Source organism: Ranitomeya variabilis, chromosome 2 (assembly GCF_051348905.1).
Source record: "Ranitomeya variabilis isolate aRanVar5 chromosome 2, aRanVar5.hap1, whole genome shotgun sequence".
NCBI lineage: Eukaryota > Metazoa > Chordata > Amphibia > Anura > Dendrobatidae > Ranitomeya > Ranitomeya variabilis.
In genome coordinates, this window is record NC_135233.1 from 1,011,266,743 (window position 1) to 1,011,292,716 (window position 25,974).

The window sequence follows — 25,974 nt, forward strand, 5'->3', positions numbered from 1 at the left end:
GGTCCTTGAACAGGTTAACCCTGTGGTTTACCATCTGGCTCTTCCTCCACGCCTAGGTATCACCAACATCTTTCATGTGTCCCATTTAAAGCCCGTACACATGTACCGGTTTTCTGAGTCATCTGATGGGACATCGGGTTCATCTACGGACGATTACGAAGTGAACGCTATCTTGGGGTGTAAGGTGGTACGTGGTAAAAAATGTTATTTGGTGGATTGGAAGGGTTATGGCCCAGAGGACAGGTCCTAGGAGCCTGCTGACCACATTCAAGCTCCACAGCTCATTGCTGCCTTCGAGCGTAGCGAGTTCCATGGAGGGGGGGCACTAGGAGGGGGTGTCGAGTTCCCACCTCTGCACAGGGGGAATCTTGAACAATCTCTGCTGCAGTCTCCCTTTCGACTCCAGCCGCAGTGGAGCCCGCTCAGTGGAGACGTTGGTCCCAGCGTCTAGCTCAAGCTGATTCTGGACAGCTGGTTACTACTGCCCTTCCAGGCTCTGCTTTTGTAGCCAACAATGATCAGCAGTGAGCAGGCCTTTCTGGGACTAAGTCCTGCTTTTCCCATATTGAGCATGCCCATGGGACGACCTCTTATTGGAGGTCGGGGGTACCATGCTGAGGTCCTGTTGCGGCTCCTATTGGTCCATCTGGAAGATCTTGTAGCACTGCTGCTATAAAAGGTTTGCATGGCCACTCGGCCATGCGATAGCGTACTCTTGAAATCGTGTGTGTGTTGATAAGTGAAAGTCGTTCATTAATCATCCCTTCTCTTGTGTAAGATTGCTCACGTAAGGTGGATGTCTGCTATCTCGCGCCCGGCTGAGCTATCAGCAATAAACACGCGAAACAGCATCTAATTGCAAATCAGTCATCAAAGCATAAGGTGGCTACTTTGAAGAACCTAGAATATAAGACATAATTTCAGTTGTTTCACACTTTTTTGTTAAGCATATAATTCCACATGTGTTAATTCATAGTGTTGATGCCTTCAGTGTGAGTGTACAATTTTCATAGTCAAGAAAATACAGAAAAATCTTTAAATGAGAAGGTGTGTCCAAACTTTTGGTCTGTACTGTATATATAGGGTGCACATGTCATTGATTAATGAATTAATTAATGTAAAATATCAAACATAGTTTGTGAAAGCCTAATAACCATGTTATATTAATTAAAGTGCTCAGTGCATGTGTAAAAACTCTTTATTAAAATATCTTTTAAATAGTGATACATGTCATACAAAGTACTTAATATTACAGATATCATATAATTAATCAAATAGTCACAGGTGTTGCAGGCCAAAAAAAGACTTTTTGATACCCCATTTCTCTATTGGGGCCCTTTCTTAATGAAATGATATTATTGGATTTATACCATAACCTTTATAAAGATATATGAATATTACAATGTATGCCTGTGATATCTAAACCTTCAGCAATTAAAGCCGCATTACTATTGTATGTCAACTGTTTAATAGCAAGGGATAATCTATGAAAAAATTGGGTTTTGGTCTTATATACCAAATATATGCCACTTCTGTGGTTGGTGGATGGAGGGGATTCATTCACTCTCCCTTCCACTTCACCTTCCACTTATTGGTGTGGGATGCCCCACTTGACTGCTGGGGTTCCCCCACACCTAGTGACATGGACGGACTGGTGCTCTGACCTCCCAGTGTGATTTATACCTTATATTCCTTGTTCAGTTGTCTGTATATTAACGGTATGTTCACAATATGTGCCCATACTGTACTTATATCATTGCATTGTTGATAATATGCCACAATATGTGATTGCATACCGATAAGTGATCTTTGATAATAACATGTTCTGTGATAAATGCGCTTACTCTGGGGCTAAAATTATCGTCATAATGACATTTTAAGTATCTTAAAAACTATAGACATGTGCAGTAGTTGGAACCTTTCCCAATATGGCGATTTTTTTCCTTCGGTACAGCGTTGTTATGTCATCACAGACATGTGCAATAGATTCCTGAGGACGCCGAAGATCCAGCATGTTTTTTTAATGAAGATGCGAGTGCGTTTTAAGTCTTTTTTGGCGGGCAACACCTGTGACTATGTGATTAATTACATGATATCTGTATTATTAAGTACTTTGTATGATATATATTACTATTTAAAAGATATTTTAAGAAAGATTTTTTACACATGCACTGAGCACTTTAATGAATATATTATGGTTTTTAGGCCTTCACAAACTATGTTTGATATTTCACATTAATTAATTCATTAATCAATGACATCCTATATTTATCTGTAACACTGCTTGATTCATTGCTTGAAAAAGGATTTGTTTTATCTGAAACGTTGCCACGCCACTGGGCATTAAAGTCCCCTTTTTATATCTTTTTGTGCTGTTTCCCTTTTTTTTGCTTATTATCTGGGAGGCCATTTGAATGCTGGTCAGGGAAGCGTGCAGCATGGCTTGAGAAAGGTTCCTATTGGGACCGAAACGTTGCCTTTTGGGTTGATTAAATAGCTCCTTTTTCATTACAAGCGGTGTGCTGCCTCCAATTTTTCTTGATTTTTATAATTGAGGTTTGGTATGTGCCCTGGGGGCTCTGCACCCGGACTCTTTCTTTGTGCTGCTCTAATTTTCTTCTATATATATATATATATATATATATATATATATATATATATATATATATATATTTATATATATATATATATATATATATATACATAAATATATATATATATAATATACTGTACTGTACTATACTGTGTATATATATATATATATATATATATACTGTATATATATATATACACACTGCTCAAAAAATAAAGAGAACACTAAAATACCACATCCTAGATATCACTGAATGAAATATTCCAGTTGTAAATCTTTATTCATTACATAGTGGAATGTGTTGAGAGCAATAAAACCTAAAAATTATCAACGTAAATCACAACTAGGGTTGAGCGAAATGGATCGGACAAATTCAAAAATCGCCGACTTTTAGCAAAGTCGGGTTTCATGAAACCCGACCCGATCCTAGTGTGGAATCGGCCATGAGGTCGGCGATCTGCGCGCAAAAGTCGCGTTTAATATGACTCTTTCAGCGCCATTTTTCAGCCAATGAAGGAGGACGCAGAGTGTGGGCAGCGTGATGACATAGGTCTCGATCCCCACCATCTTAGAGAAGGGCATGACAGTGATTGGCTTGTTTTCTGCGGCATCACAGGGGCTATAAAGGGGCGTGCACGCCGACCGCCATCTTACTTCTGCCGATCTTAGCATATAGGGACAGGTTGGTGCAGCTTCATCAGAAGAAGGGATATAGTTAGGGAGGGAAGATTAACCCCCAAACCGCTTGTGCTGTAGCGATTTCCACTGTCCAACACCACCTTTTTTTGCAGGGACAATGGAGGGTATATTTTTGTGCATCAGCTCTGTAGCTTATTAGGCTGCCTTATAAGACTCCCTGATAGCTGCATTGCTGTTTGTACGCTGCTGTGCAAACCAACTGCTTTTTTAAAAGCAAAAATCCTGTTGCTCCTTTCTGCACAGTTATCTTGTTTATTTGTCCACACTTTTGTGTGCAGCAGTCCTTTTTATTGCTGCCATACTTGTCCTGAGATCATTGTAAGGAGATTGAAATTGTACTACAGTCCTTGCATTTTTTCATATATCTTGCAGCCACTTTCTGCCACTTACATTGTGTTGTTTTATACACTGGGCCTGAGTTTTGGTTCAGTCTCCCCCCCAAAAAGGGAGATTTAAATTCTCAACAAGTTTATATACACCTTCTACCTTGTTTACTGACTTCTCCAATTCCTCCATTTGCAGCTGCTGAATGTCCACCATAGGCCATTTTTATACCTCCCTAAATGGGCTGACTCCCCCCACAGGGCCATGGTCACCACCTGGCTCAAGCACCCGTGCGAGTGCCATTTGCCTGAACAGGTGCCTGTGCTGTTAAATCCTTCAATGGCACTGCCAATACAAATTTGTTGAAATGATAGATGATAGTTAAAATATACAGGGGCCCTGGCCTCCATTTAGACCGGTTAATACTTTGCGCCTACTACCACTGTCTGCTACTCAGCAGAGGAGCCCACCCCTGTACCTAACTATGCCACCTGTTTATTTATGAACAATTTGTTGGCAGACATTTAGCCCACTTTATTATTTGGGCCTACTAACTGTGTCTGCCACTCATTACAGTTTTCCTCAACTGAACAAAGCAATGCCGCCTGTTTAGTCCCGTTACCACATTTGAACTGCATTTAGCCCACTTTATTATTTGGGCCTATATCTGTGTTTCCTCCTCATCCTGCCCATTGCCCAGCCACTGCTAGATGAGTCTGCTGGTACATTGACCCAGACCACTACATTCCCCTTGCACTCTACACAGCCAGAATCTGACCCTGATGAATGTCAGGTTCCCCTTCCCGCATACTATACCACCTTACACGGGGACAAAGAGGAAGGTGCAGATGAAAGTGCAGGTTCCTTTATCAGGAGGGGGGGCACACTCGTTGGTGACATCACTGGCACAGGGCCCCTCATAGTACGCAAAAGTGTCTCTGCCAGTGGGAGGCGCCACTTGCCGTCAAACACACCGCCGTACTATGAGGGGCCCTGTGCCAGTTCCAACGAGTGGGCCCCCCCTGCTTGCTCAGGATCACAGCACTTGCGAAGTTGAAATACTTACCTCTTCCTGCTCCACCACCGTGACGTATTCCGCGTTTCCTGGGCCCACGAAAATCTTGAGCCAGCCTTACCCCCCCACAACTTTAGCCAAATGACCCCCAGTTTTCAATGCCTAACTATTATTATAAAGTAAATTAAGATTGACAAGCTTAAGTAATAAGAATTGATGTTTTTGGCATTAAAATGGGCATTGTAGGTGATTTCCTGTCCTCCACTCACTACCGACTTTGATTCCCCATTGACTTGCATTGGGTTTCGTGTTTCAGTCGGCCCCCGACTTTTTGCAATAATCGGCCGATTTCACCCAACCCAACTTTTGACAAAGTCGGGTTTCGCGAAACCCGACTCGATCCGAAAAAAGTAAAAGTCGCTCAACTCTAATCACAACTAATATCCCACGGAGGTCTGGAGTTAAATGATGAATGATGATGAATGAATGATGAATGATGCTCAAAATCAAAGTGGAAAATGAAGTAACAGGCTGAAACAACTTCAGTGGAAATGCCTCAAGACAAGGAAATGATGCTCTGTAGTATGCATGGCCTCCACGTGCCTGTATGACCTCCCTACAATGCCTGGGCATGCTCCTGATGAGGGGGTGGATGGTCTCCTGAGGGATCTCTTCCCAGACCTGGACTAAAGCATCCGCCAAATTCTGGACAGTCTGTGGTGCAACGTGACATTGGTAGATGGTGCGAGACACCCCACACCATTACTAACCCACTGCCAAACCAGCCATGCTGAAGGATGTTGCAGGCAGCAGATAGCTCTCCACATCATCTCCAGACTCTGTCACATCTGTCACATATGCTCAGTGTGAACCTGCTTTCATCTGTGAAAAGCACAGGGCACCAGTGGCAAATTTGCAAATCCTGGTGTTCTGTGGCAAATGCCAAGTGTCCTGCATCGTGTTGAGCTGTGAACACAAACCCCCATCTGTGGACATTGGGCACTCAGTCCATCCTCATGGTGTCGGTTTCTAACCGTTATTTGCAGGGCTCTGGCAGTGCTCCTCCTGTTCCTCCTTGCACAAAGGCTGAGGCAGTGGTCCTGCTGCTGGGTTGTTGCCCTCCTACGGCCTCCTCCACATCTCCTGGTGTACTGGCCTGTCTCCTGGTAGCACCTCCAGCCTCTGGACACTACGCTGACAAACACAGCAAACCCTCTTGCCAGAGCTCGCATTGATGGCACTGGATGAGCTGCACTACCTGAGCCACTTGTGTGGGTTGTAGCGTCCGTCTCATGCTACCACGAGTGTGAATGCACAACCAACATTCAAAAGTGGCAAAAACATCAGCCAGAAAGCATTGGTACTGAGATGTGGTCTGTGGTGCCCACCTGCAGAACCATTCCTTTATTGAGTGTGTCTTGATAATTGCCAGGAAAAGGTAGATAAATACACATTCTATCTATCTATCTATCTATCCAATATCTATCTATCTATCTATCTATCTGAGACATCTTTGTTATGTAACTATTAGTGATGAGCGAATATACTCGTTACTTGAGATTTCCCGAGCACGCTCGGGTGTCCTCCGAGTATTTCTTTAGTGCTCGGAGTTTTAGTTTTTAGCGCCGCAGCTGAATGATTTACATCTGTTAGCCAGCATAAGTATATGTGGGGATTCCCTAGCAACCAGGCAACCCCCACATGTACTTATGCTGGCTAACAGATGTAAATCATTCAGCTGCGGCGTTAAAAACTAAAACTCCGAGCAGTAAAGAATACTCTGAGGACACCCGTGCGTGCTCGAGAAATCTCGAGTAACCAGTATATTCGCTCATCACTAGTAACTATCTATCATCAAGATTTCATTTTTCTAGGCGTCTGCACAAATTCCTTTAGAAATTCATGTATTTTTACTATGTCTGATTGTCCATTATGTAGAGAAAATCAATCTTATAACTTTAATAATGGTATTTTTTACTTAACCCATACCTACCAAGAGAAAAGGAAATCAAGTAATCTGTCACATATCCTACAAGTGAACTTTGAGACGCAATAATATGACGAGAGCTGACAGTCCTCAAATACAATAGTCAGATTAAAGTGTTTTGTTTAAAAAGTAATTATAAATCTGTCATTAATTGGAAAAAAACAAACATAAAATTAGCATAATTGTAACAGAATCTGCCAAAAATATTGCATTGAGGGTAACGGAAACTTAACTTGCTGTCTCATTGCTGGTATGGCCCCCAATCCCTGCTCTCAGGAACTTGGAATTTGAAAAAGACATAAAATCTCAGCATGTTGGATTTTTTTCCTAAGCAATAGTTTCTGGGGTTATGCAAATAAATCCAACCAGATACATACTAATGAGACAAGAGATATTCAAACTCATTAATAATTCATAATGACTAGCAAATGATTTTAATTACCAGAGTTCAATTTGTTATTACACACAGATTCAAAGAGAATTGTTAATGTTGATCCAAGATGGCTCGGAGGAGGAAAATAAAAACAAACGCTTTGATTGGTTTGAAAAATTCTCTTATGTTGAGGAAAATGATATGATGATCTAACAAACCATTGATTTAGAAAATACTTCAATTATCCTCTTCAGAAATGTTTATGTCCTCTAATAACTCAAATATTTTCATTTTGAATTTACATATTCTTGTATTACACAGTTTCCACCAGAGGAATTACTTTATGTAGAATAAAACGAAACTTCACAGAAATTCTAAATTGATGTGTTAAAATTGTAACTAAAGAACAAGGAGGATTAACGTGAATCAAATGTTACAAATGAAATAAATGTCCAATCCTAGGTGAGGTGTATGCTAAGTGTTCTACAGTATGTTCACATTTGCTGTAGAGTAGTGATGAGCGAGCACTAAAATGCTCGGGTACTCATTACTCGAGTCGAGCAAAACATAATGTTCGGGTGTTCGAGTAGCAAGTATCCCAGGTCTCTGCTGGGAACAATGTTGTCGGAGTATTAACCCACTTTTACGTACTGACTAGGGTTGAGCGAAACGGGTCGATCATTTTCAAAAGTCGCCGACTTTTGGCTAAGTCGGCGTCTCATGAAACCCGATCCGACCCCTGTGCTTGTCGGCCATGCGGTACGCGACTTTCGCGCCAAAGTCACGTTTCAATGACGCGAAAAGCGCCATTTCTCAGCCAATGAAGGTGAACGCAGAGTGTGGGCAGCGTGATGACATAGATCCTGGTCCCCACCATCTTAGAGAAGGGCATTGCAGTGATTGGCTTGCTGTCTGCGGCGTCACAGGGGCTATAAAGGGGCGTTCCCGCCGACCGCCATCTTACTGCTGCTGATCTGAGCTTAGGGACAGGTTGCTGCCGCTTCGTCAGAAGCAGGGAGAGCGTTAGGCAGGGTCCACTAACCACCAAACCGCTTGTGCTGCAGCGATTTCCACTGTCCAACACCACCTTCGGTGTGCAGGGACTGTGGAAGCTATTTTTTTTTTTTTTCCCCTCAGCGCTGTAGCTCATTGGGCTGCCCTAGAAGGCTCCGTGATAGCTGTATTGCTGTGTGTACGCCACTGTGGAAACCAACTGCTTTTTTCAAAGCACATATCCTCTTGTTCCTTCCTTTCTGCACAGCTATCTTTTTTGTTTGTCCACACTTTTTATTTAATTTGTGCATCAGTCCACTCCTATTGCTGCCTGCCATACCTGGCTTACATTACTGCAGGGAGATAGTAATTGTAGGACAGTTTTTTTTTTTTGTTTTGTTTTTTTTTGTGGGAGATTAAGATTGGCATTTCTGCTACAGTGCCATCCCTGTGTGTGCCATCTCTCACTGAGTGGGCCATAGAAAGCCTATTTATTTTTTCCGTGATTTGTGTTCTAAAATCTACCTCAACACAAAAACACTACATCAATCAGTGGGAGAAAAATATTGGCCTCAGTCAGGGCTTGTGTGCCACTGCTGTGTGTGCTATCTCTCATTCAGTGGGCTATAGCAAGCCTATTTTTTTTTTTTTTTTTTTAATATTATTTGGTTTCTAAAGTCTCCCTGAAAAAAAAAAAAAACCTAAAAAAACAGTGGGAGAGTAATATTGCCCTTTCAGCTTGTGTGCCAGTCTTGACTCCTGGGTGTGCCACCTCTCTCCCTCTCATTCAGTGGGCCATAGAAAGCCTATTTTTTTTTTTTTTAAATATTATTGGGTTTCTAAAGTCTCCCTTAAAAAACAAAAAATACATAAAAAAACAGTGGGAGAGTAATATTGCCCTTTCAGCTTGTGTGCCAGTCTTGACTCCTGGGTGTGCCACCTCTCTCCCTTTCATTCAGTGGGCCATAGAAAGCCTATTTATTTTTTCCGTGATTTGTGTTCTAAATTCTACCTCAACACAAAAACACTACATCAATCAGTGGGAGAAAAATATTGGCCTCAGTCAGGGCTTGTGTGCCACTGCTGTGTGTGCTATCTCTCATTCAGTGGGCTATAGCAAGCCTATTTTTTTTTTTTTTTTTTTAATATTATTTGGTTTCTAAAGTCTCCCTGAAAAAAAAAAAAAAAAACTAAAAAAACAGTGGGAGAGTAATATTGCCCTTTCAGCTTGTGTGCCAGTCTTGACTCCTGGGTGTGCCACCTCTCTCCCTCTCATTCAGTGGGCCATAGAAAGCCTATTTATTTTTTTTTTTAAATATTATTGGGTTTCTAAAGTCTCCCTGAAAAAAAAAAAAAAAACATACAAAAAACAGTGGGAGAGTAATATTGCCCTTTCAGCTTGTGTGCCAGTCTTGACTCCTGGGTGTGCCACCTCTCTCCCTTTCATTCAGTGGGCCATAGAAAGCCTATTTATTTTTTCCGTGATTTGTGTTCTAAATTCTACCTCAACACAAAAACACGACATCAATCAGTGGGAGAAAAATATTGGCCTCAGTCAGGGCTTGTGTGCCACTGCTGTGTGTGCTATCTCTCATTCAGTGGGCTATAGCAAGCCTATTTTTTTTTTTTTTTTTTTTTTTTTATATTATTTGGTTTCTAAAGTCTCCCTGAAAAAAAAAACAAAACCTAAAAAAACAGTGGGAGAGTAATATTGCCCTTTCAGCTTGTGTGCCAGTCTTGACTCCTGGGTGTGCCACCTCTCTCCCTTTCATTCAGTGGGCCATAGAAAGCCTATTTATTTTTTCCGTGATTTGTGTTCTAAATTCTACCTCAACACAAAAACACTACATCAATCAGTGGGAGAAAAATATTGGCCTCAGTCAGGGCTTGTGTGCCACTGCTGTGTGTGCTATCTCTCATTCAGTGGGCTATAGCAAGCCTATTTTTATTTTTATTTTTTTAATATTATTTGGTTTCTAAAGTCTCCCTGAAAAAAAAAAAAAAACCTAAAAAAACAGTGGGAGAGTAATATTGCCCTTTCAGCTTGTGTGCCAGTCTTGACTCCTGGGTGTGCCACCTCTCTCCCTCTCATTCAGTGGGCCATAGAAAGCCTATTTATTTTTTTTTTAAAATATTATTGGGTTTCTAAAGTCTCCCTGAAAAAAAAAAAAAAAACATACAAAAAACAGTGGGAGAGTAATATTGCCCTTTCAGCTTGTGTGCCAGTCTTGACTCCTGGGTGTGCCACCTCTCTCCCTTTCATTCAGTGGGCCATAGAAAGCCTATTTATTTTTTCCGTGATTTGTGTTCTAAATTCTACCTCAACACAAAAACACTACATCAATCAGTGGGAGAAAAATATTGGCCTCAGTCAGGGCTTGTGTGCCACTGCTGTGTGTGCTATCTCTCATTCAGTGGGCTATAGCAAGCCTATTTTTTTTTTTTTTTTTTATATTATTTGGTTTCTAAAGTCTCCCTGAAAAAAAAAAAAAAACCTAAAAAAACAGTGGGAGAGTAATATTGCCCTTTCAGCTTGTGTGCCAGTCTTGACTCCTGGGTGTGCCACCTCTCTCCCTCTCATTCAGTGGGCCATAGAAAGCCTATTTATTTTTTTTTTTAAATATTATTGGGTTTCTAAAGTCTCCCTTAAAAAACAAAAAATACATTAAAAAACAGTGGGAGAGTAATATTGCCCTTTCAGCTTGTGTGCCAGTCTTGACTCCTGGGTGTGCCACCTCTCTCTCTCTAATTGTGGGCCATAGAAAGCCTTTTTTTTTTTTTTTTTTTTTTTTTTAATATTATTTGGTTTCTAAAGTCTCCCTGAAAAAAAAAAAAACATAAATTAGGTGGGAGATTAATATTGACATTAGTGCTTGAGTGACAGTCCTGCGTGTGTGTCATCTCTGTGATTTTGTGCCACAGAAAACAGAGTGTGTAACATTGTGCCTGATTTTCCTTGTGGTCTCACCAACCTGTTAAGGGATATTGAAATCATACTGAAGTTATAGCTCACCGTGTAAGTTGTTTGACAGCAACAAATAAAGTTACTTTGGTTAAGATTTTAAAACAATGAGGAAGTCTGGTGCAAGAGGTCGTCGTGGGCGTTCATTGTCAGCTGGTAATGATGGTAGTGGTAGTGGAGCATCAGGTGGTCGTGGGGATAAAAATATTCCACCTAAGTCTGGAGCTGTGGAGCCAGTTTCGTCGTCAGGCTACACAAGGCCTCGAACGCTCTCTTTTCTGGGAGTAGGAAAACCGCTTTTAAAGGCGGAGCAGCAACAGCAAGTTTTGGCTTACATTGCAGACTCAGCCTCTAGCTCTTTTGCCTCCTCTTCCGAAACTGGTAAATGTAAAAGCAGCGCGTCGCTTGTGGATGTTCACGGTCAGGGACAAGTCGCTTCCTTGTCCTCCTCAGCAAAAACTACAACAAGAGAGAAGGATGCAGCAGGCGACACAACGGGTCACTCCATGGAGCTCTTTACACATACCGTCCCTGGCTTAGAAAGTGAAACATTTAACAGGCCATGCCCATTACAAGTATATTCTGACATGGAGTGCACTGATGCACAGCCACAGCCAGAGTACTATGCTGCTCCTTTGACTCAGACCACCACATTGCCCTCTCAGGGTACAGATCCACAATCAGACCCTGATGAGACTATGTTGCCCCGCCACGAACGCTATACCACCGACCGACACAGTGACACAGACGAAGTTGCACACGAGCTCGAAGAGGAGGTAATAGATGACCCAGTTATTGACCCCGATTGGCAGCCATTGGGGGAACAGGGTGCAGGCGGCAGTAGTTCAGAAGCGGAGGTGGAGGAGGGGCCGCAGCAGGCATCAACATCGCAACAGGTTCCATCTGCCGGGCCCGTATCTGGCCCAAAACGCGTGTCAAAGCCAAAACCTGTTGGAGCACAGCGTTGCCATCCGGTTAAAGCTCAGTCTGCAATCCCTGAAAAGGGATCCGAGTCTAGGAAGAGTGCAGTCTGGCATTTTTTTAAACAACATCCAACTGATCAGCGCAAAGTCATCTGTCAAAAATGTTCAACTAGCTTAAGCAGAGGTCAGAATCTGAAAAATCTAAATACTAGTTGCATGCATAGACACTTAACCACCATGCATTTTCAAGCCTGGACTAACTACCAAACGTCCCTCAAGGTTGTAGCACCCTCGGCCAATGAAGCTAGTCAGCAACGCAACATCCCTTCCGTCACTGTAAGGCCACCATTTTCCGCACCACCGGCAGTATCTGTGCAGGTTTCTTTGCCAGCCAAAAGCAGTCAGGGTCAGGGAATCACCAGTTTTGTAGGAGGAAATATTGCATCTAGGGCACCGGCGGAAACAATACCGTCTCCAACCGTCTCTCAGTCTGCCATGTACACCGGCACACCCGAAAGTTCCACGATCTCCAGCTCTCCAGTCCAGCTCACCCTACATGAGACTCTGGTTAGAAAAAGGAAGTACTTATCCTCGCATCCGCGTACACAGGGTTTTAACGCCCACATAGCTAGACTAATCTCGTTAGAGATGATGCCCTACCGGTTAGTTGAAAGCGAAGCTTTCAAAGCCCTGATGGAGTACGCTGAACCACGATACGAGCTACCCAGTCGACACTTTTTTTCCAGAAAAGCCATCCCAGCCCTGCACCAGCATGTTAAACAGCGCATCGTCCATGCACTCAGGCAATCTGTGAGTACAAAGGTGCACCTGACTACAGATGCATGGACCAGTAGGCATGGCCAGGGACGTTATGTGTCCATCACGGCACACTGGGTGAATGTGGTGGATGCAGGGTCCACAGGCGACATCAATTTAGGGACAGTTGTGCCTAGCCCACGGTCTAGGAAACAGTTGGCTGTAGGCGTTCGCACCCCCTCCTCCTCCTCCTCCTCGTCCTCCTGCAGAAGCTACAGCTCTTCCACAGAACGCAGTCTGCCAACCACTCCATCGGCAGATGACACTGTTGCACACCAGTTGTCCCATTATGGGCCAGCTACTGCCAAGCGTCAGCAGGCTGTATTGGCTATGAAGTGTTTGGGCGACAACAGACACACCGCGGAAGTTCTGTCCGAGTTCTTGCAACAAGAAACGCAGTCGTGGCTGGGCACAGTAGATCTTGAGGCAGGCAAGGTAGTGAGTGATAACGGAAGGAATTTCATGGCTGCCATCTCCCTTTCCCAACTGAAACACATTCCTTGCCTGGCTCACACCTTAAACCTGGTGGTGCAGTGCTTATTGAAAACTTATCCTGGGTTCTCCGACCTGCTCCTCAAAGTGCGTGCACTTTGCTCACATATCCGACGTTCGCCTGTACACGCCAGCCGTATGCAGACCTATCAGCGGTCTTTGAACCTTCCCCAGCATCGCCTCATCATAGACGTTGCAACAAGGTGGAACTCAACACTGCACATGCTTCAGAGACTGTGCGAACAGAGGCGTGCTGTTATTTATTTGTGGGAGGATACACGGGCAGGCAGTAGGATGGCAGACATGGAGTTGTCAGGTGTGCAGTGGTCTAAGATACAAGACATGTGTCAAGTCCTTCAGTGTTTTGAGGAATGCACATGGCTGGTTAGTGCAGACAACGCCGTAATAAGCATGAGCATCCCCCTAATGCGTCTGCTGATGCAAAGTTTGACGCACATAAAGGAGCAGGCGTCTGCACCAGAGGAAGAGGAAAGCCTTGATGACAGTCAGCCATTGTCTGGTCAGGGCAGTGTACAGGACGAGGTAGCGGGCGAAGAGGAGGTGGAGGACGAGGAGGATGATGGGGATGAGTATATTTTTAATGCCGAACCTTTCCCGGGGGCACAGGAAATTGGTTGCGTTTCACGGCCGGGTTCTGGTTTTTTGAGGGACACAAGTGACGTAGATTTGCCTGCAACTGCCCCTCAACCAATCACAACCGGAAATTTGACAACTGGAACTTTGGCCCACATGGCGGATTATGCCTTACGTATCCTAAAAAGGGACACACGCATTACGAAAATGATGAACGATGACGATTACTGGTTGGCCTGCCTCCTTGATCCACGCTATAAAGGCAAATTGCAAAATATTATGCCACATGAGAACTTGGAACTAATATTAGCAACCAAACAATCAACTCTTGTTGACCGTTTGCTTCAGGCATTCCCAGCACACAGCGCACGTGATCGTTCTCACACGAGCTCCAGGGGGCAGCAGACTAGGAGTGTTAGGGGTGCACACATCAGAAGTGGCGTTGGACAGAGGGGTTTTCTGACCAGGTTGTGGAGTGATTTTGCTATGACCGCAGACAGGACAGGTACTGCTGCATCAATTGAAAGTGACAGGAGACAACATTTGTCCAGTATGGTTACTAACTATTTTTCATCCCTTATCGATGTTCTCCCTCAACCGTCATTCCCATTTGATTACTGGGCCTCCAAATTAGACACCTGGCCAGAATTGGCAGAATATGCATTGCAGGAGCTTGCTTGCCCGGCAGCAAGTGTCCTATCAGAAAGAGTATTCAGTGCTGCAGGTTCAATATTAACCGAAAAAAGGACTCGTCTGGCTACCCAAAATGTTGACGATCTAACATTCATTAAAATGAACCACAACTGGATTTCGAAATCTTTTGCCCCACCTTGCCCGGCCGACACCTAGCTTTCCTATGAAAAGCTCTTGCCTGTGAATTACTTTTCTAATGTCTAATTTGCTGCAGCTGATTGTACAGCATACGACATGTTTACACCTCCCTAAATGGCAAAACTCCCCACACGGGGCCGTGGTATCGCGACTTGGCGCAAGCACCCGTGAGACTGCTGTTTGTCTGAAGAGGTGGGTGTGCTCGCTTTTGGTTGACGGCATTGCTACTGGGTCCCTCATAGTACAATGTAGTGTCTCTGGCGGTGGTGGTGCGCACCCAACGTCAGACACACCGTTGTAACATGAGGGGCCCTGGGGCGGTCCCGCCGGCCTCAAGAGAGTTCCCCCCTACCCCAGCTCAAAATGTGCTCTACCACGTCCAAAATTATGTCGCACAGCTCCACCAATCTTTAGTCTATTCGCTGACATCATTCAATGTCTGGCACTGACAATACAAATTTGTAGACATCTATGATGCAACTTAAAGTAGTCTGTGTCTGTGTCCTATATTGGCACCATTAAATAGTTACTGCCAAATTACTATGTCAGAAACTCAGTAGATGAGCCCACCCCTGTACCTAAGTATGCCACCTTTTTTTTTGTTGTGGTTGTTTTGCGAGACATTAACATCTATTTATATTTTGGGAGTACTGGGACAGACACTCCTTGCACTACTCCTCCACTCACCACCAAGCTGCCTGTGTATCCATGTAACCGCTGTAAAGCTGCCATGAGCCTATTGTTTGTTATTTTAGGCCTTTGAAGCCTGTCTGCGGTCCCTCCTTCCACTAGTCCTCCACTGACCAGACCACTGCTGCCCGTGTACCCCTGGAACCAATTATAAAGTGCCTACAGCCAGCCCATTTTCTTACGTTAGGCCTTTGAAGCCTGTCTGCGGTCCCTACTTTAAATACTCCTCCACTGACCACCAAGCTGCCTGCCCGTCTATCCATGTAACCGCTGTAAAACTGCCATGAGCCTATTGTTTGTTATGTTAGGCCTTTGATAGCCTGTCTGCGGTCCCTACTTTAAATACTCCTCCACTCACCACCAAGCTGCCTGTGTATCCATGTAACCGCTGTAAAGCTGCCATGAGCCTATTGTTTGTTATTTTAGGCCTTTGATAGCCTGTCTGCGGTCCCTACTTTAAATACTCCTCCACTGACCAGACCACTGCTGCCCGTGTACCCCTGGAACCAATTATAAAGTGCCTACAGCCAGCCCATTTTCTTATGTTAGGCCTTTGAAGCCTGTCTGCGGTCCCTACTTTAAATACTCCTCCACTCACCACCAAGCTGCCTGCCCGTCTATCCATGTAACCGCTGTAAAACTGCCATGAGCCTATTGTTTGTTATGTTAGGCCTTTGATAGCCTGTCTGCGGTCCCTACTTTAAATACTCCTCCACTGACCACCAAGCTGCCTGCCCGTGTATCCATGTAACCGCTGTAAAACTGCCATGAGCCTATTGTTTGTTATGTTAGGCCTTTGATAGCCTGTCTGCGGTCCCTACTTTAAATACTCCTCCACTCACCACCAAGCTGCCTGTGTATCCATGTAACCGCTGTAAAGCTGCCATGAGCCTATTGTTTGTTATTTTAGGCCTTTGATAGCCTGTCTGCGGTCCCTACTTTAAATACTCCTCCACTGGCCAGACCACTGCTGCCCGTGTACCCCTGGAATCAATTATAAAGTGCCTACAGCCAGCCCATTTTCTTATGTTAGGCCTTTGAAGCCTGTCTGCGGTCCCTACTTTAAATACTCCTCCACTCACCACCAAGCTGCCTGCCCGTCTATCCATGTAACCGCTGTAAAACTGCCATGAGCCTATTGTTTGTTATGTTAGGCCTTTGATAGCCTGTCTGCGGTCCCTACTTTAAATACTCCTCCACTGACCACCAAGCTGCCTGCCCGTGTATCCATGTAACCGCTGTAAAACTGCCATGAGCCTATTGTTTGTTATGTTAGGCCTTTGATAGCCTGTCTGCGGTCCCTACTTTAAATACTCCTCCACTCACCACCACCAAGTTGCCTGCCCGTGTATCCATGTAACCGCTGTAAAACTGCCATGAGCCTATTGTTTGTTATGTTAGGCCTTTGATAGCCTGTCTGCGGTCCCTACTTTAAATACTCCTCCACTCACCACCACCAAGTTGCCTGCCCGTGTATCCATGTAACCGCTGTAAAACTGCCATGAGCCTATTGTTTGTTATGTTAGGCCTTTGATAGCCTGTCTGCGGTCCCTACTTTAAATACTCCTCCACTCACCACCAAGCTGCCTGTGTATCCATGTAACCACTGTAAAACTGCAATGAGCCTATTGTTTGTTATTTTAGGCCTTTGATAGCCTGTCTGCGGCCCCTACTTGCAATACTCCTCCACTGACCACAATGCTGCCTGGAGTGCCTGCCTGTGTATCCATGTAACCGATGTAAAACTGCCATGACTGCCTACTGTTTGTTATTTTAGGCCTTTGATAGCCTGTCTGCAGCCCCTACTTGCAATACTCCTCCACTGACCACACCAATGCTGCCCGTGTACCCCTGGAACCTATTTAAAAGTTCATAGAGCCTAGTTATATATTTTATTTACTATTAATAAGGCCATGATGGACTACGCTGTACCATGCTACAAGCTAACCAGTCGACACTTCTTTTGCGAGAAAAGCCATCCCAACCCTCCACCAGCATGTAGAAGACCGCATTGTCCATGCACTCTGGCAATCTGTGAGTACAAAGGTGCACCTGACAACAGACGCATGGACCTGTAGGCATGGCCACGGAAGATTACGTGTCCATTACGGCGCAATGGGTTAATGTGGTGGATGCATGGTCCACAGGGGACAGCCTACTAAGTCTGTCTGCAGTCCCTAATTCAAATTGTCCTCCACTGTCTAAATCGGAGCTTCCACCTTCTGGCTTTCGGCCTATAGTATCAGAAATTAAACTGCATTTGGCCTTCAACTTTGGTTAGGGCCTACTAACGGCTTCTGCCCCTCCCTGGTGTTGCCCTCAACTAAATAAAGCTGAGCTTCAACCTTCTGCTCCAAATTACCATTTTGAAAAATGCAATAGGCTTTTCCGGCCTACTAAAGGTGTCTGTCTGTGTGCCCCTGCCTGGTGTTGTCCTCAACTAAATAAAGCTGAGCTTCAACCTTCCGGCTCTCATTAAGTGGTTTTAAAAAAAAAAAATGGTGGTTAGGGCCTACTAACGGCTTCTGCCCCTCCCTGGTGTTGTCCTCAACTAAATAAAGCTGAGCTTCAACCTTCCGGCTCTCATTAAGTGGTTTTAAAAAAAAAAAATGGTGGTTAGGGCCTACTAACGGCTTCTGCCCCTCCCTGGTGTTGCCCTCAACTAAATAAAGCTGAGCTTCAACCTTCTGCTCCAAATTACCATTTTGAAAAATGCAATAGGCTTTTCCGGCCTACTAAAGGTGTCTGTCTGTGTGCCACTGCCTGGTGTTGCCCTCAACTAAATAAAGCTGAGCTTCAACCTTCTGCTCCAAATTACCATTTTGAAAAATGCAATAGGCTTTTCCGGCCTACTAAAGGTGTCTGTCTGTGTGCCCCTGCCTGGTGTTGTCCTCAACTAAATAAAGCTGAGCTTCAACCTTCCGGCTCTCATTAAGTGGTTTTAAAAAAAAAAAATGGTAATTAGGGCCTACTAACGGCTTCTGCCCCTCCCTGGTGTTGTCCTCAACTAAATAAAGCTGAGCTTCAACCTTCCGGCTCTCATTAAGTGGTTTTAAAAAAAAAAATGGTGGTTAGGGCCTACTAACGGCTTCTGCCCCTCCCTGGTGTTGTCCTCAACTAAATAAAGCTGAGCTTCAACCTTCCGGCTCTCATTAAGTGGTTTTAAAAAAAAAAATGGTGGTTAGGGCCTACTAACGGCTTCTGCCCCTCCCTGGTGTTGTCCTCAACTAAATAAAGCTGAGCTTCAACCTTCCGGCTCTCATTAAGTGGTTTTAAAAAAAAAAATGGTGGTTAGGGCCTACTAACGGCTTCTGCCCCTCCCTGGTGTTGTCCTCAACTAAATAAAGCTGAGCTTCAACCTTCCGGCTCTCATTAAGTGGTTTTTAAAAAAAAAATGGTGGTTAGGGCCTACTAACGGCTTCTGCCCCTCCCTGGTGTTGTCCTCAACTAAATAAAGCTGAGCTTCAACCTTCCGGCTCTCATTAAGTGGTTTTAAAAAAAAAAATGGTGGTTAGGGCCTACTAACGGCTTCTGCCCCTCCCTGGTGTTGTCCTCAACTAAATAAAGCTGAGCTTCAACCTTCCGGCTCTCATTAAGTGGTTTTAAAAAAAAAAAAATGGTGGTTAGGGCCTACTAACGGCTTCTGCCCCTCCCTGGTGTTGCCCTCAACTAAATAAAGCTGAGCTTCAACCTTCTGCTCCAAATTACCATTTTGAAAAATGCAATAGGCTTTTCCGGCCTACTAAAGGTGTCTGTCTGTGTGCCCCTGCCTGGTGTTGTCCTCAACTAAATAAAGCTGAGCTTCAACCTTCTGCTCCAAATTACCATTTTGAAAAATGCAATAGGCTTTTCCGGCCTACTAAAGGTGTCTGTCTGTGTGCCCCTGCCTGGTGTTGTCCTCAACTAAATAAAGCTGAGCTTCAACCTTCCGGCTCTCATTAAGTGGTTTTAAAAAAAAAAAATGGTGGTTAGGGCCTACTAACGGCTTCTGCCCCTCCCTGGTGTTGTCCTCAACTAAATAAAGCTGAGCTTCAACCTTCCGGCTCTCATTAAGTGGTTTTAAAAAAAAAAATGGTGGTTAGGGCCTACTAACGGCTTCTGCCCCTCCCTGGTGTTGTCCTCAACTAAATAAAGCTGAGCTTCAACCTTCCGGCTCTCATTAAGTGGTTTTAAAAAAAAAAATGGTGGTTAGGGCCTACTAACGGCTTCTGCCCCTCCCTGGTGTTGTCCTCAACTAAATAAAGCTGAGCTTCAACCTTCCGGCTCTCATTAAGTGGTTTTAAAAAAAAAAATGGTGGTTAGGGCCTACTAACGGCTTCTGCCCCTCCCTGGTGTTGTCCTCAACTAAATAAAGCTGAGCTTCAACCTTCCGGCTCTCATTAAGTGGTTTTAAAAAAAAAAATGGTGGTTAGGGCCTACTAACGGCTTCTGCCCCTCCCTGGTGTTGTCCTCAACTAAATAAAGCTGAGCTTCAACCTTCCGGCTCTCATTAAGTGGTTTTAAAAAAAAAAAAATGGTGGTTAGGGCCTACTAACGGCTTCTGCCCCTCCCTGGTGTTGCCCTCAACTAAATAAAGCTGAGCTTCAACCTTCTGCTCCAAATTACCATTTTGAAAAATGCAATAGGCTTTTCCGGCCTACTAAAGGTGTCTGCCCCTCCCTGGTGTTGTCCTCAACTGAACAAAGCTGAGCTTCCACATTCTGGCTTTCGCCCTATACTATCAGATATTAAACTGCATTTGGCCTACTAGTGTGGTTAGGCCCTTGAAACAGTGTCTGCTGCTCTTGGGTTTGCTACTCCACTGAACAAAGCAATGCCGCCTGTTTAGTCCTGTTACCAATTTTGAACTGCATGTAGCCTACTTTATTCTTTGGCCCTATATCTGTTTCCTCCTCATCCTGCCCATTGCCCAGCCACTGCTAAATGAGTCTGCTGGTACATTGACCTAGACCACTACATTCCCCTTGTACTCTACACAGCCAGAATCTGTCCCTGCTGAAAGTAAGGTTCCCCTTCCCGCATGTTATACCACCTTACACAGGGACAAAGAGGAAGGTGCAGATGAAAGTGCAGGTTCCTTCATCAGGTGGGGGGGCATACTCGTTGGCGACGTCACTGGCACAGGGCCCCTCAGAGTACGCAAAAGTGTCGCTGCTGGTGGGAGGCGCCCCCGCCATGCAAACACACCGCCGTACTTTGAGGGGCCCTGTGCCAGTGGCAATGCGAACGAGTGGGCCCCCCCCTGCTTGCTCAGGATCACAGCACTTGCAACTTTTAAATACTTACCTTTCCCTGCAACACCGCCGTGACGTAGTCCGCATTTCCTGGGCCCACGAAAAACTTGAGCCAGCCCTACTCCCCCCACAACTTTCCCCCAATTCCCTATGCCCAACTATTATTATACAGTTAATTAAGATTGGCAAGCTTCAGAAACAAGAATGGATGTTTTTGGCATTAAAATGGGCACTGTAGGTGTTTTCCTGGCCTCCACTCACTGCCGACTATGCTTCCCCATTGACTTGCATTGGGTTTCGTGTTTCGGTCGATCCCCGACTTTTAGCGATAATCGGCCGACTGCACTCGACTCGACTCTGGACAAAATCGGGTTTCCCAAAACCCTACTCGATCTTAAAAAAATGAAAGTCGCTCAACCCTAGTACTGACAATAAAACATACAAAACCTCACTTAAAATGGATTTAACTGAAAAAATGTTAATAAACATTATTTCCAGGATAATGACTTGTAAGTAAGGCAAAATAAATAAGAGAAAAAAATGCTCCTCCACACCTTAGGCTATGTTTACACATGTTTTTTTTTTTTTTTTGCACATTTGCATTGCTTTCAACGGTTTAAAAAACATTAAACAGGAAATATAATTTTATCATTTTAATATCTTATTTGGCCAGGTTGGTGTGTGAGACATGGTCAGACATATCCTGTTGACACTAAAAGTCACAAAAAAAATTTCAGGGTCATTAGGCGGCCATCACTATTTGTAGAGGGCTATTAGGTGGCCCTTACTATTGTTAGAGGGATAGCAGATGGCCCTCACTATTATCAGAGGGCTATCAGGTGGCTCTAATTTTAGAGGGCTAGCAGCCAGCCGTTACTAAGAATTTTTGGATATCCAGCAGACGGCTTAGCCATATATTGAAACTGCAATATAATTTATCCATCTGAGGTCGGTGAATTTTCTTTATCACATAAATGCTGTAAAGTTTCAAACTTGGAGGGCTATCAGGTGCCCTCACAATTTCTAGAGGGCCAGCAGACGGCTCTCCTTGTTTTTAGAGGGCCAGCAGACATTTAATGGACAGATGAGACCAAAATAGAGTTTTTTTGGTAATGCACATCATTCTACTGTTTATTGTAAACGGAATGCGGCCTACAAATAAAAGAACACAGTAGTTGCAGTTAAATATGGAGGAGGTTGAAAGATATTTTGGAGATGTATTGCTGCCTCTGGCCTGGGTGCCTTGACTATGTGCAAAGCATCATGAAATGTGAGGATTCCCAATGGATTTTGGGTTTCAGTGTAGTGCCCAGGGTCAGAAAACTGGGTTTGCAATCTAGGTCTTGGGTCTTACAGCAAAACAATGACCCCCAAACATACTTAAAGAAGCACCCAGAAAAAGATTGAAACAAAAGCACTGAAGAGTTCAGAAGTGGTCATTCCAGCTCCAGTAGCATAAAGTCTTCCTACTGAAGCCAGTATGCTTGTCACTTCTCATTACTTGCTCGAGCATCAGTGTGCTCAGGATGTTCATTACTCAGCGAGTATTTGTTGAATGTTCGAGTGGGAGCTCGAGTCCCCACCCCACATGTTTGGTGCTTTTTAGACAGCCAATGATTTCCTTCCAGTCATTGTAATGCTGTGGCCATCTTGGTTGTGGCATCACTGTGATTGGCTGAATAGCGTCATCAGGTCTATAAAAGACCAGTGATGCTATGCTCATCACACTGTACCCTGGAAACAGGCAGAATAGGGAGAGGCGCTGGTGAAAGAGGGACAGGATTGTAGCTGCCTATTAATCGGGGATTCAACCACATTTATATTTCTTAAATTCAACAGCTTTTTTTTATGGCTAATTACAACAAATAATACTGCTGTTAGCAGCACGTAGGGACAGATTGTGCTGAAGGGATAGTGTGGGACAGGATAAGGGTGAATTGCATGTGCTTTATGCTGCAGTCTGCAACTCATACCAAAACGCCTTATCAGGGCTAATAGTATCCTTTTTGCTCTTAATCCTGCACATTGTTCTGAGCAAATAAATATTATATACCATATTACTGCAGCAGTTGCATGTCAAAAGCATACAGCCATGTTTGGTTGATCTCAATAGCATTGGTAAAAAATTGTATTTCTATACTGATACTGCAGTCATATATGCCCCTCAGAAGTGGGCAAATTTTGCTGGCATTCTAGTAATACAATTTGATTCTACAGTGACATATTAATAAGCATTTATTGTGCTACAGTTGGTACTAAACCCCCCAAAAAATTGTTTGTTAAAAAAAATCACATTGCTGCATTGTTACTGCAGTCTTATATGTCCATGTGAAGTTGGCACATTTTGCTGGCATTGTCACACTGCAATTTTTTTTGAGCAGTGACATTTTATATAGCATTTATCGTGTTATCGTTGGGCCTCAAAATCTCCCCCCCAAAAATCATTTATTAAAAAAACACATTGCTATATTGATACTGCAATCTTATACATCCATCTGAAGTGTGCACATTTTGCTGAGATTGTAATACTGCAATTTTTTTGAGCAGTGAAATTTTATAAGGCATTTGTCATGCTACAGTTGGGCCTTAAACACACACAAAAATGTTTGATTACAAATAGCATTGGTAAATTGATACTGCAGTCTTGTACGTCCATCTGTAGTGGGCATATTTTGATGGCATTATAATACTGTGTGCCACATTTTCTCAAAAAGGATATAACATACATATTTTAAAATGAACAACAAAAACCAAAACCAGTAAAAATAGCTGGTCAGAGGAAAAAATCCAAACCTACTGAAAATCAGAAAGCTTTTATTATGAACATATAAAAAATTATATAAAAAAGCTAAAGACAAATAAACTCACGGTGTACACTGTAGGGGGAACTCCAGTGCTATCCAGAGGCATAAATTGAGTAACAAGGAATATGGGTGCTGCAAAGAATGGAAAATGCAAAAGAAAAGCGGCCCAATGTTGACTAATGTACAAGGTAAGTGACTGTTATAATTATAATATATAAGTGATGCCCCCAGAAGAAACTAAGGGCGAAACACGCATCTGGGTGAGGGGGAACACCCGGACTATCCTGCTCTACCTGCGGTCCCAGTGGTATGAAGTAATATAACCCATATACTTTGTTTTTCAGCCGTCACTTATATATTATAACTATAAGGGTATGTGTCCACGTTCAGGATTGCATCAGGATTTGGTCAGGATTTTTCATCAGTATTTGTAAGCCAAAACCAGGACTGGAACAATTAGAGGAAAAGTATAATAGAAACATATGCACAACTTCTGCATTTATCACCCACTCCTGGTTTTGGCTTACAAATACTGATGAAAAATCCTGACCAAATCCTGATGCAATCCTGAACATGGACACATACCCTAACTGTCACTTACCTTGTACATTAGTCACCATTGGGCCACCTTTCTTTTGCATTTTCCATTCTTTACAGCACCCTTGTCCTTACATGTGATACTTTCCTTACATTTTTCTACCAAGAGTACTGTATGAATCTGATGTTTGTGTAATCTGAGTGTGGCTGAAAAAAAATTGTAGGTGTTGCATGTGGTATCAGGGCTCTCAGCAAAGAAGGCTTACACCACTCCCTTAACCATCAGGTCCTCTTTGAAACTTTAATTCAAAGCTGTGAATGCTGGCCCAGACCCTGATGCCTCATGCATGGTCCATGGCTGACTACTTCTGTGCCATTATAAAAGGTTCTACTGTGGGTCAATTGATAAAACAACTACCTGTGTTACTTTCATTACATTTTACAGTACTACATGAAACTGATGAAAATTTGGAGCTGTTGCTTGAGGTATTAGGGCTCCCAGAAAAGAAGGCTTATACCATTCCCTTAACCATCAGGTCATAATTGAATCTTCAATTCAAAGCTCTAAATGCTGTCCCAGACCCTGATACCTCCTGCATGGCCCATGGATGACTACTGCTGAGCCATTTACAAATTTCTACTGTTGGTCACTTTTCATGGTGTCTGCTCCTAATTTTAGCTGTTAGAGAAGCTTTTTGTCACCATTCAATGTGTTGTGTCAATTTAATGGGATTCGGGTATGTTAGTATAAATGTTCGATAAACATGTTCTGCGAATGTCTAAACATTTGTCGAATCAAACCGAACCAATCCTTAAAAGGTTCGCTCATCTCTAGTAAGGAATATTGTTATTATTTTAATTGTATTCAGGAGACCATTGCTTCTGTAGACTGGGCAATTACGTGAGTGTGGTTTAATTTAGATTAATTAAAGTAAACCTGTCAGCAGGATTGTGCTGAGTAAACTATAGACAGAGTCAGGTTGGAGCTGTTATACTGATCAAAATGATACCTTAGTTGATGAAATCCGTCTTGTGGTTGTTTAATCTTTATTTTCAGTTTTCAGTTAATGAGATTCTTGTGTTCCAGGGCGGCCTGTGGGGAGGATATTTATCTGGTGCTCTGCTTAGATATTCATCTCTATGGCTTAAGACAGGTCACTGATCCGTCATTGACCTGCCCCCTATTCTACATACTGAATATAATATGGTTTGAAGAAAAAATTTAATCCACCAGGCGGGCACCGGCGCCTGCGCTGTAGCATGATGCAGTGGATAATATGCAGATTTTCATTTTATTTAGACATACAGTATTGTTTGAAAAATAATAAATAAATAAATTCTTAATCAGAATGGTGCTGACAGCCGTGCTGGAGCAGTAGCATCTGTCGCATTCTAATAGATGCTACTGCATAGGCACCACCATCAGTGGCATTTTGGCAGAGAGAAAAAAATTAGGCTTCATCCAGATGGCAGAGCGATGCTACTGCGCAGGTGCCACTGACACCATTTTGATGAAGCTTAATTTTTTTTATTCTGCCAAAATGGCAGCGGCACCTATGTAATAACATCTATCGGAACACATTAGATGCTATTGCGTAGGTGCGGCCTCTGATACCATTTTGATAAAGATACATTACATATACATTTTTTTAAACAACACTATCTGTCTAAATAAAACAAAAATCTGCATACTATCCAGCTTAACATGATACATACAGCGCAGGTGCCTCCGCCTGTCTGTCTGCATGTGATTTTAAAAAAAAAACAACATATTATATTCAGTATGTAAAATAAGGGGCAGGCCATTGAGGGATCAGTGACCTGTCATAAGCCAAACAGATGAGCAAAGTAGAGCACCACATAAAGACTACCTCCCCACAGGCAGGGCCGTATTTGCCACTAGGCACGTGAGGGCACGTGCCTAGGGTGGGGACAATGCAGGGGGCGGCACCTGAGCAAGGTTCGGTTGTTTTTTTTTTAAAGCTGGGTCACCTCCCAACCGACCCCGCCCCAACGCCACACGCCCCCCGCCCCCCCTGGCCGCCCGCCTACCACCCGCCTCCCACCCGCCATCCTTGAAGACGATACTCACCCTGCTCCAGCGATG